This window comes from Pongo pygmaeus, chromosome 12 (genome assembly GCF_028885625.2).
Source record: "Pongo pygmaeus isolate AG05252 chromosome 12, NHGRI_mPonPyg2-v2.0_pri, whole genome shotgun sequence".
In the NCBI taxonomy this organism is placed as follows: domain Eukaryota; kingdom Metazoa; phylum Chordata; class Mammalia; order Primates; family Hominidae; genus Pongo; species Pongo pygmaeus.
In genome coordinates, this window is record NC_072385.2 from 82,234,986 (window position 1) to 82,252,544 (window position 17,559).

A 17,559-nucleotide genomic window follows, 5' to 3' on the forward strand; every position below is an offset into this window, starting at 1 on the left:
GTTGGTGATGATGGCCACAGGGAGGTTCCTCTGCCTGTGGAAAGGGGAGGGAAGGGCAGGGAGGACTTTGTATTATAGTCTGAGTGCCAGCTTAGCTACAGTGGAATAGAATATCAGGTAAATTTATTAGTTTTTTTCTTTAATCCCTGGCTCCCAGACAGCATGTTTGGATCCAGCCAGGGCCTAGAGGAACTTGCCACCATGAAAAGAAGGAAACAAACCTGACTGGTTTTGTCACCTACTGATCATAGAGCCTTAGGGCCTTGAGTGAACATAGGTAGTAGCCAGGTAGTTGTTACAGTGTGCTTTGGGTGAGACCCAGTGCTGTACTGGCTCCAGGTCTGACCCAGGGAAATCCCAATGGTGGTGGCCACAGAGTTGCTTGCATCATCATACCCGCAGTTCAGGCACCTCTGCACAGACAAAGAGAGAGAGTGAGAGACTTCATTGTTTGGAAGAAAGTGAGGTAAAAAACAAGAGTTTGTGCATGGTAACCCAGAGAATTCTTCCAGATCTTATCCAAGACAACCAAGGGTTTCTGCAAAGACCACAGCATTATTCACCTTGAGGCCTAGGTCCTTTTGAATACCTGGAAAGGCTTCCCAAGAAGGACAGACACAAGCAAGTCCAGACTGTGAAAACTACAATAAATATGTAACTCTTTAATGGCCAGACACCAACGAACATTTACAAGCATCAAGATCATCCAGAAAAACATGACTTAACCAAATGAACTAATAATGCACCAGGAATCAGTCCTGGAGAAATAGAGATATGTGACCTTTCAGATAATTCAAAATAGCTGTTTTTGAGGAAACTCAAAGAAATTAAAGATAACACAGAGAAAGTATTCAGAAAAAAACAATTGTAAAATTTATTTGGAATCATGATAGATCCAGAATAGCCAAAGCCATCCTGAGCAAAAATAACAAACCTGGAGTAATCACGTTACCTGACTTCAAATTATACAAAAATTAGCCAGGCATGGTGGTGCATGCCTGTAATCCCAGCTACTCAGGAGGCTGAGGCATGAGAATCACTTGGGCCTGGGAGGCAAAGTGAGCTGAGATTGTGCCATTGCACTGCAGCCGGGTAACAGAGTGAGACTCTGTCTCAAACAAACAAAAAAACAAAACCTACAGTGAGATGTCATCTCACCTCAGTGAAAATGGCTTTTTTCAAAAAAAAAAAACACAAGCAAACAACAACAACAAAAACAGGCAATCAGGCAATTCCAAATGTTGGAGAGGATGTGTAGGAAAGGGAACCTTCATGCACTGTTGGTGGAAATTTAAATTAGTATAATCATTATGGAAGATAATTTGAAGGTTCCTGAAAAAACTAAGAAATAGAGCTACCATACAATCTAGCCACCTCTGCTGGATATACACCCAAAATAAAAGAAATCAGTATGTTAAAGAGACATCTGCACACCCATGTTTGTTACAGTTCTGTTCACAATAGTCAAAATTTGTAAGCAACCTAAGTGTCCACCAACAGACGAATAAATAAATAAAATGTAGTACTTATTCAAAATCAGCATTATTCAGCCATAAAAAATATGAGATCCTGTCATTTGCAACAATATGGATGGAACTGGAGGTCATTATGTTAAGAGAAATAAGCCAGGCACAGATAAACAAGCATTACATGTTCTCACTTATTTGTGAGATCTAAAAATCAAAACAATTGAACTCACGGAGACAGAAAACAGAAAGATGGTTACCAGAGGCTGGTTAAGGTAGTGGGGTAATTGGGGGGAGGAGGAGATGGTACAAAAAAAATAGAAACAATGAATGTGGCTTAGTATTTGATAGCACAAAAGGGTGACTATAGTCAATAATTAAATTATACATAAAAAAACTAAAAAAAGTATAATTCAATTGTTTGTGACACAAAGTATAAATGCTTGAGGGGATAGATACCCCATTTTCCATGATGCGGTTATTGCTCATTGCACGCCTATATCAAAATATCCTATGTAATTCATAAATATATATACCTACTATGTACTCAAAATATTTTTAAATTTGAATTTTAAAAAATAATAAACCCATCATTAAAAAGGAAATGTCTGCTTGAAGAAAACTACAAAGTTTTAATGGTGATTGTAAACAATCTTAGTTGTCATTTTTCATCTATTCTAAAATTGTTTTTTCCACATTTTGATAATTCTTATTAAAATTTTCCACATTTTAATAATTTGTATTAAAATCTGATATATTTTACAATTGGTGGTGACTAGTGGTTTAGATTCATTGAAATACCATAAGTGAAATTATACAACATAATTATTTCTGAGAATACTGGGTAAATGTCAATTCTCCTAAAATTAATATATAAGCTAATTGTTAACTACTAAGCCCTCAATAACGTGTTTTTATTTCCCTTAAGTAAAACTTGACAAGATTATTCTATATTTTACTGAGTAGAATATATTAAATAATAAAAGCAAAAGATTTTCAGAACAAAATAATTGTGTGAGTGTATCTCTACTCAATATAAATAAATACCATAAAACTGTTAGGAATTAAATGTTTGTGGTATTAGATCACAATTTAAAATCTAACTCATTTCCATTGTTCCCTACCTCAGTAAGTAGCATTCCACCCACTCTGTTTCTCAGGCCAGAATTCTTGTGGTTATTCTAAACCACTCTCATTCTTTCATATATTGCATCAAATCCAGCAGCAAATCTTATTGTCTCTGCTTCTAAGATATATTTTGAGCCTGACGGCCATGCATCTAATGCTAGACCACTAACAACTCTTGCCTGGACAACTTCAGTAGCCTAATAACTGTTTTGCTATTTGCATGGAATGCTTCTGCTAAACTACCATCGGTAGACTTGTGGAATGCCTTATGCCACATGACATTGATTCTGATCAAGGAATTCACTTCGCAGAAAAGGGAGTGTGGCATGCTCATGGAATTCACTGGCTGTACCATGTTCCTGACCATGCTAAAGCAGCTGGCTTGACTGAACAGGGGAATGGCCATTTGAAGACTTAGTTACATAGCCAGCTAGGTGGCAATACATTGCAGGTCTGAGGCAAGGTTCTCCAGAAGGCTGTATATATCCTCCAAGTCAGCATCCAGTATGTGATGTTATTTCTCTAATAGCCAGGAATCACAGATCTAAGGATCAAGGGATGGAAATGGGAGTGGCACCACTCACTATTACCTCTATTGACACACTGGCAAAAATTTTGCCTCCTTTTCCCATAATGGTTGCTGGCCTGGAGGGCTTAGTTCCAAAAGGAATACATTTGCACCAGCAGACACAACAATGATTCCCTTGAACTAGAAGTTAAGACTGCCACCTGGCTATTGTGTCACCCTTCCTCACCATTCCCCTAAATCAACAGCCAAAGAAGGGAGTTGTGGTGTTGACTATAGTGATTGATCCTGATAAAAGTGAGTTGGACTTTTAGTCCAACAAGGAAGTTAAGAGAAAGTATGTCTGAAATCCAAGAGATAACTTAGGCTATCTCTTAGTATTACTATTCCCTGTGATTGAGGTCAGTGGAAAATTTCAACAGCCCAATCCAGGCATGACTATTAATGGCTCAGATCCTTCATGAATGAAAGTTTGGGTTATCTTGCCAGGTATAGAACCATGATCTGCTGAGCTCCTTGCTGAAGAAGGGAATAGACAATAGGTAGAAAAAGAAGGTAGTTATAAATACCAGCTATGACCACGTGATCAGTTACAGAAATAATCGTCGGGAGCGTTTCCTCCTTATTTTGTTGTGAATACATTTGTGTCTATATGCATATATTAAGCAAGTATCTTTGTTTTCTTTCTCCCTTATTCCCTTATCATATAACACAAGATATACTGACTTTGTATCATACTGTTTATATATTATTAATTTAACATTATGGTATTTAAGTTATGGAATATCAAGAGAAAAGTAAACATCATTTAAGGACTTTATCTCCTCTTGTGGTGAAGGAATCAGTGCATTTTCAGTTGTATACAAAATAGTTGTATTATGTTAGGCAGAATTATGGCCTTGTTATTGCCTTTATTTGGAGATTAAGTATGGTATAAAGAGATTTATATGGGTGGGAAGGTGACAAGGGATAAGCTTATGATGATTAATTTTATGTCAACTTAAGTGGGTGAAAGGAAGTCAGAGAGCTGGTAAAACATTATTTCTGGGGATTTCTGTGAAAGTATTTTCAGAAAAAAAAAGTAGCATTTGGATTGGTAGACTGAGTAAAGTAAATCACCTTACCAATGTGAGTGGCCACATCATCCAATTCTTCAAGGGCTCAAATAGAAGAGAAACGTGGAGGAAAGTCAAATTTGTTCTCTCTGCTTAAGTTTGGACATTCATTTTCTCTTGCCCTAGGACATCAGTGCTTCTTGTTCTAAGGCTTTCATGTTTGGACTGGGGCTACACCACCAACTTTTCTGGTTCTTCCACTTGCGGATGGAAGATCATTAGGCTTCTCAGTCTTCATAGTCACATGAGCCAATCCCTCAGAACAAATTTATTTCTACATACCTGTGTCTATCTCATTGGCTCTGTTTCCCCAGAAAACCCTAATACATTATTCCTTTCTTGCTCCCCTATCTTGAGCCACCTTCTGCAAAGTCTGTTTTCCGCAAAACAACCAGATATAATATTTTAAAATGCAAGTCTGATCATTTCATTATTTTCTCAAATTTTGCAGTGGCTTCCCGTCACCCTTAGAATAAGTCCCCAATGTGCCCATGATGCCCTGCTGTATCAGGTGCCTGAATAACTAAATCCAGATACTGCTCACTCTCTCATTCACTGCAACCATTCTATCCTCCTTGTTATGTGCATATTTTCAGGACTCTAGGCCTTTGCATTTTTTATTTTCTCTCTCTGAAACGCCATTACCAAAACGTGTATGGTTCCTGTTTTCTTTTATTTATGTTTCAGATCAAATGTCATTTATGCATACAGGGTTTTGTAACCAACTAACAGAAAATAACGACTTTCTCTACTCATCCTTGCCACTTATCTGACTCAAACTCTTTCCTCACAGTTTATATCATGGTGACATTATATCTATACATATATTATGAGTTATCACATAAATTATTTATTTCTTATTTACTAGAGAGAAAGGAATTCCAGAAGAGGAGGAAATAGTAGCGTATTTTTAAAAATTTAGTTTGGCAAAGATAATTTTGAGGAAAATCCAAACCCCAAAGCTATAAACAAAGGAAAGACAGGTCTGGCTGTATATAAACTTTAAATTAAGTCTTAAAACTAGGTGTGGTGGGTCATGCCTGTAATCCTAGCACTTTGGGAAGTTGAAGTGGGAGGATCGCTTGAGCCCAGGAGTTTAAGACCAGCCTGGGCCACATAGGGAGACCCTGTCTCTACAAAAAAAAAAAAACCTGTTTTTAAAAACTAGCTGGGCATGGTGGTGCACACCTATAGTCTCAACTACTCAGGAGGCTAAGGTGTGAGGACTGCTTGAGCCCAAGAGGTTGAGCTGCAGTGATTGTTGTGAATGCACTACTACATTCCAACCAGGGCAACAGAGCAAGATTCTATTTCAAAGAAAAAAATAAGAAAACAAAATTATTTTAAAAACAACATATACGAAGTTAAGTGACAAACTGGAAAAAAATATTTGTGAACTATATAATATGAAAGGTTACAATTTTGAGTATATTTAAGTTTCTAAAAAGAATATAAAATAGCACAAGAACCCATCAAGAAAATGCCAAAGAAAATGTCTATACATTTCAGAAAAAATGCAGCTGAGATATGATTGTCAAGCCTTCTAATAATCCAGAACATGCAAATTAAAATGATATACAATATGCATTCAAACAGATTGCTCACAATTAGATTATTAATATCGAGTGTTGAGGAGATTTTGACAAAATGGATAGTCACATCCTATTGAGGAAGCTGTAAAAGTCCAGCTGCTTTTGAGATTAAATTCTTCAAATTAAAAATGATACACTTACTTAGAAACTCTTGTTTCTATATACCTATCTGAGAAAAATACTGTTACATCTGAAGAAGAATAAATACACAAATATTTATTGTAACATTTTGTAAGACATAAAACTTAGAAGCAGTTAAATGTTATGCTATGTTTATTCTATGAAATATGCTGCCATTTATAAGGTAGATCTAAGATAATAATATGAATAGACCTCCTTATTTCATGTAGTTAATTGAAAAAAAGTTGCAAAGCATATGTACAGTATAATTCCATTAATCTCAAAATATTTATAAGTGTGTGTGTGTATACACGTGTAGACAGACGGAAGATAGATATTGATAAACCTATGTATGTGTAAGTAAATAAATATGCATTTATTGGACAGTAGTTATATCTGGGAGGTTAATGGAATTAATCAAAATTGGCTGAGGAAATTTCACTTTTTACTGTTGGAATTTGTTTTCAAATATTCCTTTAGTACTCACCTATTTTCATGAGAAAAATAAATAAAATAAGTGACTGACAAGATGTCTGCTATTGGCTTCATACAAAGACCTGCTCAGTCATCATAACATACCTAACTATAAGATTAATTACATGTCTTTGAGGAGTTAGTTTTAAAAAATCTATATTAACTACTATGGAATCTGTCAATATGTAATTTATAACACACAATTTTTCATTAATTTTTCTAATTTTTTCTCATTTAAATATAATTTTCTTTATTTCTTAATTCAATGTTTTATCTAAAGTTGAAAATGCAGATTAAATATGATAGTAAAAGATTATGAGTAATTCTCTTCTGCAAATGAGAATTATATTTAAACTATACATTAGCTCCCACATATTACAAATCCATGATGAGAGGATGAAGTAAGGTGATTCAAGAAATATTCAACCCACTTTAATATTAGCGAAGCTTTAATGATACTATTACCTTATCCATTCATATCCTGACACTCAAATGTGTCATAATGCTTTGACAGGTCTCATCTTTGAATGCAAAAATGACTTCAGAGTCCCTTGACATTTTTACATCTAAATTTACATAAACAGTCAGTTTTTACAAAAGGAATAGAAAAGAGACCCAGAGTTTAATCTAAGTGTTCTTTCAAATTTTGCTTGATTTTGTGTGTGAGCTATGAGTCAACTGTCTGATTTTAGAATACCTGGGAAAACTAGATGAAGGCTAATGAACAGCAAAAAGATCAGTATTCACAGCTCCATTTTAAAATAGAAATATAGAAAAACACTTTAAACAGTACTTTCTGATTTATAACTTAAAGGTCAATAAAACAAAATCTGCTTTCAATTATATTTTTCTTTAAGTACGTCAGAATGGATCAATATCATGTTCAAACAACACAGTTCTACCCTTCCAAACTTGTCATTTCGTTTCTTCACATAAATATTATTTTGCTCAAATCTGTTATGTTAACTTCAAAGAAACCCTTTACAAATTTTTCTCCACCTTTAAGAAAATAAATATATCAATAACAAAAATACTAAGTGACTATTTAGTGTATATGTAATTGGAAGCTTGCTGGGCATTCTATTACTGTGTCATAAATTATCTACTAAAGCATGGTGGGATTAATTGGAACTGTTATATTAATCCCAAGAGTAATTTTCTCCTTTGGTACTGAATGAATGTAACCACATTAGACACACAAATCATCATGCCCTATAAGTTAATCAGTTCTTCTAAGGCAGTACAATAAAACCCAACTGAGGCCATATATGCACCCTAAGGATTTACAATCTCATCCTCATTTTAGAAACATAAAGACCATTAGGAGATTTTTTTATATCTGCCCTGCATCTCAATAATATGACAAACCCAAGAGATCAAGACATCAAAGTGAAATGAAATGCCACATCTCTAATTTTGATAAATGTGTATTTTGGTTGATTAAGTTTGATTGGTTTCATATTTCTTCTAAGAGTCATTAAAAGGCTATCATTATTGCTTGCTTGCTTGCTTGCTTTTTTATTTCTTTCTTTGTACTTTTGTTGGATAGTTATGTGTGTAGACCACATTTCAAAGAGTTTGAAGTTCAAGTTAGCATGGTATTTATTGAAGCCTTTTTTCATTATTAATTAAATAACACTATGCATTACACATACCATTTGTGAAAAAGCGAAGGTATAGAACAGCTCTTTTGTTAACCCTTCCAGAAAAAAGATACCTCATCATTGATATGAAATCTGTTTCCATGGCTTTTTTTTAGAGCGGATTGACATTTAGCCTTAGCACAACTCTTTCCCACAGAATCCTGACCTTTTGTCCAGCTCAGATTTGCTGCCTTACATAGTCTTATGTAGCATTTATCGATCTTGGTTCATCACCTGAGATGTGCTAAATATTTTTGTAACATGTTCTTCTGTATATATCTATTTCTGGTAATCTATTACATCTGACTCTGACCCTTATCCTGTGGAAATGGCATGATATTCAATCATAGTATTTTATTGTACAAATGAGTTCTTTTTAGGAATGTGAGAGAAATCTCTAGAAGTTTATATCGCACATAGAGGCAGAAACCAGGTAAATTTCAACCACCTGGCTATTGCTATAGTTTTCCTTATCTGAATCCATGTTGTCCCCTGGCATGAGCAGCTGCTTTCCTGCTTTCCTTCCAAGTAGGAATGTGCTAGGTTTTGGTAATCTAAGTACCCTGCTTTCTGGGATCCAGCCTACCTGGGTGCACATAGAAATAGTAGACCTTTGAGTAATTGCCACTTACCTGGAACATGGGTATCTACTATTCCGGATATACACACTAGCTTTCACTGCCCACTCAAAGAATACATTTGATTTAACTTCTACTCCAATTCAATTCTGCCCCCTTTATCTCCCTTCTCATTTGGAATATCTAACACAATCTCTTTTTTTTTTTTGCATCTTTCACAGGATAAAGGAAGAGAGCCCACCTATATGCAACTTTTAATTTTTTTCTACAAAAGCTTCCAAAACAATATAACATAACACCAAAGGAAAAGGGGTAATTAGGGGGTAAAGTGATGAGAACAATTATGATATACCAAATAACATTTTGATTATTCTACAAAAGCAAAATAAAAATAATGATAATTAATATGCAAGTAAATCTCCTGCTGTAATTGCAATTCATCCTCTAATTTTTTCTCAGATATTTTGCACTTGATAAATGAGGTTCATGGTGTTCTGGTAACAAGAAAGTGAGGGTCCAAATGTTTCTAGAAATTCTGCTAGGAGAGTTATATATATATTTTTAAGCTCCAGAAGAGAATCTTTTACTTTAGCACCATCATTGGTGTCTACCTTCCTTCCTATGGTCCTCCTTCCTCAAATGGCAGTGGAAGAAACTTTTCCCACCTAAGTTTCCCATACGTGGGCTCAATTTCAATTGATAAACCATTGCTGTGACTCTGAATTGCTAATGAACAGCAACATAATGGAATGGAGATGAGCAAAAAAGCCAAGGATCATGAAGGAAAAATTGAAAGAACATAAAGGTGAGAAACAGTAAAAAAGGAAAACAGAAAAAAACTAGAATTGGTTCTAGAATATTTATTGGCTTATTCATCAGGTGATATTTGGAGTAAATCTAAGGCAAATATTAATTTTTATTCTCCCTATTTTCTTCTTCTGATACTTCACTCTTGAGCAAACACTGATTTAGCACTTAGCTGCTTGCAAATAACTTATTAAGAATATAAAATGGAATGTATAATATGGTCTTAATTTGGGTAGAGGTTTATTGTTTGTTTTGGCAGTTGAAACCATAGTCAATCTATTGGAGGAGCTAATGCCAAGTTTTTAGAGGAGAAAATAAGACTAAACAAAAAAGTTTTTGCAGTAGTCTACAAATAGGGTGAAACCATCTACTTTTTTTGTTTCTACCATACACATAGAATGCTGAATCCATTACTGATCATCTTAAAAATGTTCTTCAAACTAAACAAAGGCATCAGTCTACTTCTAATAGCACAGGTAGACTAATTTTGGTAGCATTAAACTCTAAATACTATGGAGTTTTACTTGTACTCTCCCTTCCTGTATTAGTCCATTCTCACACTGCAAATAAAAACATACATGGGACTGGGTAATTTACTTTAAAAAAGAGGTTTAATTGACTTACAGTTCAGCATGGCTCTGGAGGCCTCAGGAAACTTACAATCATGAGAGAAGGGGAAGCAGACATGTACTTCTTCACGTGGCTGTAACAAGAAGAAGAATGAGTGTTCAATGAAAGGAGAAGGCCCTCATAAAACCATCAGATCTCATGAGAACTAACACACTGTTACGAGGACAGACTGGGTCCCTCCCATGACACATGGGGATCATGGGAACTGTAAGTCAAGATGAGATTTGGATGGGGACACAGCCAAACCATATCATTCTGCTTCTGGTCCCTCTCAAATCTCATATTGTCACAATTCAAAACACAATCATACCCTTCCAACAGTCCAACAAAGTCTTAACTCATTCCAGCATTAATTCAAAAGTCCAAGTCCAAAGTTTCATCTGAGACAAGTCAATTCCCTTTGCCTATGAGCCTGTAAAATCAAAGCAAATTAGTTACTGTACAATGGGGGTACAGGCATTGGGTAAATACACCCATTGCAAATAGGAGAAATTGGCCAAAACAAAGGTGGTACAGGCCCCACACAAGTTCAAAATCCATTAAGGCAGTCATTAAACCTTAAAGTTCCAAAATGACCTCCTTTGAATCCATGTCTCACATCCAGGTCACACTGATGCAAGAGGTGGGCTGCTACAGCCTTGCACAGCTCTGCCCTGTGGCTTTGCAGGATACAGCTCCACTCTTGGCCGCTTTCACAAGCTGGCATTGAGTGTCTGCAGCTTTTCCAGGCCCATAGTGCAAGCTGTCAGTAGACCTACCATTCTGGGATCTGGAGGACTGTGACCTGCTTCTCATAGCTCCACTAGGCAGTGCCCCAGTGGGGACTCTATATGGGAGCTCAGACCCACATTTTCCTTCCACACTGTCTTAGCAGAGGTTCTCCATGAGGGCTCTGCTCCTGCAGGAGACTTCTGCCTGGACATCCAGGTATTTCCATACATTCTCTGAAATCTAAGCAGAGGTTCCCAAAACACAATTCTTGACTTCTTTGTACCCACAGGTGCAAGGCCACATGGAAGCTGCCAAGACTTGAAGCTTGCATGCTCTGAAGTCATTGCCAGAGCTATACCTTGGTCTGTTTTAAGCCATGGCTGGGACACAGGGCACCAAGTCCAAAGACTGGACAAAGCAGCAAGGCCCTGGCTCTGGCCCACAAAACCATTTTTTCCACCTAGACCTCTAGGCCTGTGATAGGGACGGGCTGCCGTAAAGGCCTCTGACATGTCCTGGAGACATTTTTCCCATTGTCTTAGTGATTAACATTTGACTCCAAGTTACTAATGCAAATTTCTGCAGCCAGCTTGAATTTCTCCTCAGGAAATGGGTTTTTCTTTTCTATCACATATACCATTAGGCTGCAAATTTTTCAAACTTTATGTTCTGCTTTCCTTTTAAGCAAAAGTTTCTTTCCCAAACCATATCTTTATGAATACACAAAACCAACGCTTTTAACACCACCCAAGTCACCTCTTGAACACTTTGCTGTTTGCAAATTTCTTCCTCCAAATACTGTAAATCATCTCTCAAGTTCAAAGTTTCATAGATCTCTGGGGCCTGGGCAAAATGCTGCCAGTGTCTTTGCATAGCAGGAGTGAACTTTACTCCAGATCCCAGGAAGTTTCTCATCTCCATCTGAAACCACCTTAGCCTGTATTTCATTGTCAATATCACTATCAGCATTTTGGTCAAAGCCATTCAACAAGTCTCCAGGAAGTTCCAAACATTCCCACGCTGTCCTGTCCTTTGAGCCCTACAAGTCTCTAGGAAGTTCTAAACTCTCCCACATTTTTCTATCTTCTTCTTAGTCCTCCAAATAGTTCCAACCTCTGCCTTTACCCAGTTCTAAAGTCACTTCCACATTTTTGGGTGTCTTTACTGTAGCACCCCACTCTCTGTGGTACTGATTTACGATATTAGTCTGTTCTCACACTGCTGGTAAAGATATACCTGGGACTGGGTTATTTATAAAGGAAAAAGCTTTAATTGACTTACTGTTCAGTATGGCTGGGAGGCCTCAGGAAACTTACAATTATGGCAGAAGGGGAAGCAAACACCTCCTTCTTCACATGTGGCAGCAAGAAGAAAAGAGTACCAAGCGAAGGGGGAAGCCCCTTATAAAACCATCATATCTTGTGAGAAGTAACTCACTATTATGAGAACAGGATGGGGGAAACCACCCCCATGATTTAATTATCTCCATCTGGTCTGTCCCATCACATGTGGGGATTCAGGGAACTACAATTCAAGATAAGATCTGGGTGGGGACACAGCCAAACAATATCACTTCCATTTTTTCATAATCGCATAATTAGAAAAGACCAAAAAGGGAGTCCAATCCACTCACAGTCGGTATACTATGTTTCTCTTCTTTCAGCTAGCATCATTGAACTGTGCAGGAGTGCCTCCATGACAGGGAATTTAAACTTTGCAAGGCAGCCACTCTCTTATTGCTCATTTCCTAACAGCCAGCAAGAACATCTTTATATTTCAACTAAATTAGTTCATATCTGATTTCTACACCTAAATGTTTGAGTTTTTGGAGTTAAATTCTACTATTTCTTCCATATGATGATTCCATAAATGTTTTCACACAGCTACCAAGTCCATCTGTGAATTATCTTCTCTTTGCTATTCATCTTAAGCTCTTTTGGTCAATCCTAAAATTACAGGACTTGAATTCCCCTGTCCTTTCCTTCAGAATACACTGCCTGCTCATAATTTTCTTGCAATATCTGGAAAGTTTGGAAATTAAAATGTAGTAATTTATCCTTAAAATACATATAACTGTGTATTTATCCTTACGATATTCCTAAAGTAATAAATAACATTTATCCTTAAAATACACATATTTAACTTTTGGATATTAACTGATACCATGTTTGTTATTAATTTTAAAAATCTTAATTTATATAATAAGTATCAAAGATTTCTTATACCAATAATTTAAATTTATTAAAATTTTATTTTAATATTATTTGAAATTTTATTTTACATGTCTCTGAGTAATGTGTAGCTTTCTGACATTTTATTTCACATGTCTCTGGATAATGCGTAGCTTTCTGACATTTCATTAAATGTAATTAAAATATGCTATTCATATCCTTATTGAGGTGCATATAAGATCACTTCTGTACAAACAATGATGCAAGTTTAAATAACTCGACTGTGTTATATTAACAGAACCATCTGTTCAGTTCATAAAATGTTATGCTTTATAATACAGGTTCTATAATACAGCATAGATTAAATCTGAAACAGGAGAGCATAAAAATAGATTTTTATATCTCATAAATATAATAGATTCCTAGATGACTTAATTTACTTAACATATGCAGAACATTCAATATCTTCTTGATTTTAGAGAAAACTCAGCAGTCTGAACTTATTTTTATTGCCCTGGTTTGGATAAATTGGCTCAGTACTTTTGAAATTGGAAAAATATAGCATGAATTTTCCCCCTTTTTTTCCTAGCAATTCATCAATTTTTTTTTTTTTTTTTTTTTGGTCACCCAGTCTGGAGTGCAATGTGCAGTGATGTGATCATAGGTTACTGCAGCCCGAACTCCTGGGCTCAAGCTATCCTCCCATCTTCTGAGTAGCAGAGAGCACAGAGAGGTGCCACCATGCCTGGCTTTTTTTTTTTTTTTTTTTTTTTTTTTTTGGTAGAGATGGGTTTCCCTATGTTGTCCAGGCTGCTCTCAAACTTCTGTGCTCAAGCGAACCTCCTGCTTTAGCCTTCCAAATTGCTATGATTATAGGCATGAGCCACCATGCCCAGCAAAATGCTTCTTTACTTGTCTAAAAGATATTTTATTCTATCAAAATATAAACGTTTATTCCTCACTTACACTACAAATAAGCCTAGTCCATATAGGTAAAAACCAAAGTACTCAGTTCTAGAGATGCTGTTGTGTACTTTAATTATCCAACCTTCTTATATGGGATTGTAATAGAGTAGGAAGCCTAGACGTTCCTCTCTCTCTCTCTGTTTTTTTTTTGTTTGTTTTTGTTTTTGTTTTTGAGACAGCATCTCGCTCTGTCACCCAGGCTGGAGTGCAGTGGCGTGATCTTGGCTCAGTGCAACCTCCGCCTCCCGGGTTCAAGTGATTCTCCTGCCTCAGCCTCCTGAGCAGCTGGGATTACAGGCACACGCCACCACGCCTGGCTAATTTTTGTATTTGTAGGAGAGACGGGGTTTCACCATATTGGTCAGGATGGTCTTGAACTCCTGACCTTGTGATCCACCAGCCTCAGCCTCCCAAAGTGCTGGGATTATAGGCGTGAGCCACCGCGCCTGGCCTCGTCTCTTAAATTCAGCACCTGCGCTACTTCAGTGAATGGCACAGATTCATAGTCTGAGAAGAGAATACTTTTTGTTTTCAAGGTGCCCTGCTTAACAAATATTATTTTAATAATACCAACAGCGAATGTTTTCAACTTTCCAGAATATAATTTTTCCGCTTGTTGTCATTGTCACCGCTTCTTAGCTTTTCCAGTTCTCTGTTTTGCAGATATGACTAGGTTCTATTGTTGCTCACAATGATTATCTGCTATTAACACAACAACTGGAGACACACTGACAACTCTTATTGATAGTTTTAAAAATAGCATTCCCAAAATGTCAATGAAGTTGCATACTGGCCAAGCTTCTTAGCACAATTAAAAAGTATTTGATTTATTTACAGAGTTATTATTTCTTTCCTTAGATCAGGTCATGCACCAGAAAATTTTATCCTTCGGTAACATTGGCAAACAGCTTACTTTTAGAAAGTAAGTAATTTCTTACTCAGAAAATAATTATTACACACCAGTTCCACCAAAGGCTTAGTTAATTTATTATCACAGACATAGCACACACAAGGCAATAATTCAGATTTCAATACAGGTCTAAAAGTATCTAAAATCAATTCACAGATCACTCCTTCCAAATATGAATAAGATGTAAAAAATACACAAAAATTTCAATTAGATTATAAGTACAGTCTGTGAATCAGGCCCTATCTTAGCATGGGAAGTTTTTATTTTAATTAATTCTACTTTTGAGAGGAATTACTTGATGCTGTCTTCGAATAATAAAGATAAGTCCCCAAATCCTGTTTCCAAAACTTATCAGTTTTTTGTTTGTTTATTTATGTTAGACAAGTTAATAACTTTCTTTTTAAACTTTATAGAGTTTTTAAATTGTTTTCAGGATATAATGTGTGTATGTGGGATGTGTGTGTGTGTGTGTGCGTGCGTGTGTGTGTGTGTGTGTTTCATCCTGGAATACTGGTCCCATGTGATGTTGACAGTGGCATAAGGGGTGGATAATAAGAGTAACCAGGGTCCCAGAGCAACAAACTTTGGTTAGTTTATTGTTGATCACTAGCAGAAAAGTACTGCCAACTATTCACCAATCCACATCCCATCTAAAAGCCCATCAGTAGAGAATGGGGTAAAGTAAACTATGATATAGCAATATTATAGATAATATAGACCATTTAGTTTGGGTGCGGTGGCTCACGCCTGTAATCCCAGCACTTTGGGAGGCTGAGGCAGGCAGATCACCAGGTCGGGAGATCGAGACCAGCATGGCCAACATGATGAAACCCCGTCTCTATTAAAAATACAAAAATTAGCTGGGGGTGGTGTGGCGCACTTGTGGTCCCAGCTACTTGGGAGGCTGAGGCAGGAGAATCACTTGAACCCGGGAGGCGGAGGTTGCAATGAGCCGAGATTTTGTCACTGCACTCCAGCCTAGTGACAAAGTGAGATTCCTTTGCAAAAAAAAAATATATATATATATATATGTGTGTGTGTGTGTATATATATATATATACACATATATATACCATTTAAAAGGATGATTAAATTTTATGACTGCTTTCATAGGAAAATCTTCCAAGAGTGTTAATGAGTAAAAAGGATTTAGTGTTACATAAGACATTACATTTACATTAAAATACATGAGAGAATCAGAGAAACACAGTTACAAATAGAAATAATTCTAAATATTTTAATAATAAATTTTCATAAGTATTTTTATAAGAAGCATGGAAATAGGATATCATCTGGAAAGATAAATACTAGATTTAAAATAGTGATTATCTCTGGGCAGTACACCGATTTTGGACTTTGTAGATGTGGGTGTACATCAACAGAAATATAAACTTAAGCTGTTGCGTCTAGAAACTTAAAAATAAGAATGTACCAATCATGTATAAAACAAAAAGGATATTTTTATTTTTTTAATTATCAAACACCTTCCAGTGAAATTACAAGCTGATTTCCACATAGGTGTTCAGTGAGATATATTGTAATAAAACACCAAGAATCACTTGTAACTGGCACATTTTTTGCATGCAAACTACTTGCAAATAGTTTGTTTCCTTGGTTAAAACATTACTGCTACATTTTATCATTTTTAATTTTGAAGATTATGTATATCGTATTAACATTTACTCTACTGTGACTATCATAAATACAGAATCAGAGCTTCACGAATTAATTATTTATTTTCCATAAGAGCCAAATAAACCGAATTAAAGCTAAATTTAAAACAATAAGCAATTTAATTTTAGTTGATGTATTAAAAGTGGAAAAGTCCTTGCTCGAAATAACTTGGAAGAAAAATACAAAGATGTATCGAGTTGTTAAAAAAAAAAAAAAGATCACTGCAGTAATCAGAGAAGCTCTGAAACATTTAGGCACTTAACCCTTGAGTATACACTTCCAAGGTTCTCTTTTATCAGCTATTCATCTGTAGTAGGCATTTTTTTTTTCATTTTGATGAGGTCCACAGGTAACCCTTTCCAGCAGCTTCCAACATACTTCTCCTTTTCTGGGGCTAATTTGCACAATCTTCTCCTTCAGGTCCACATTACAAAGTGAGAGAATTCCTGGAGCAGAACTGTCAGGAAATGTCACTGCCACTGCCACTCCCTGGTCAATAAATGAGGCAAGGGATCCAAAAGACTGTGATTGTACAGGCCTGAGTAGTGGAAACTCAAGATTAGGAATCCCACTCAAATCTCACCATTGAAATTGAGAATAAGCAGTTTCCTCCTCTCTACTCAAAAATGAGTAAGGAGACTGTGCTGGCATTGGGGGTTGGTAGGTGGTGTATAGAGTACTAGTTAATGAACAGTGAAAATATCAGTAGATATACAATATAATATTGGTTAGTTACTATCACTTGCCAAATGATTTTATACAGACAACATTGCCAACCTTCCAGTCGGAGTGGGCTCTTTGATAATGCTTGATATACATTTTGTATTTGTGCATTTGACACCTTTCTTTTCTCAGAAGCATATTTTTCAGTGTTGTACCTAATCTTCTAATTTTCTTTATATTTCCCATTCAGAAAACTACCTTAACTTTCTCAGAATCATTCTTAGTAAATAAAATATACCTTAAACACTATAGATCACATTAGAAAAACTGGAGCAAAAAATTTACTATGCTAAGTATATATACATTTATATAAATATGTAATATG

The 17,559-nt window shown here is 36.0% G+C and overlaps 1 long non-coding RNA gene across 1 annotated transcript in view; it reads right to left on the bottom strand.

The window, feature by feature from the left end:
- LOC129030077 (uncharacterized) overlaps nt 1-17,559 on the bottom strand; it is a 1,381,814-nt gene that overhangs the window by 1,032,312 nt on the left and 331,943 nt on the right. The window contains exon 4 of the long non-coding RNA XR_008500551.1: nt 10,074-10,152. This is a non-coding gene — a long non-coding RNA (uncharacterized LOC129030077). The remainder of the gene's footprint in view (nt 1-10,073; nt 10,153-17,559) is intronic.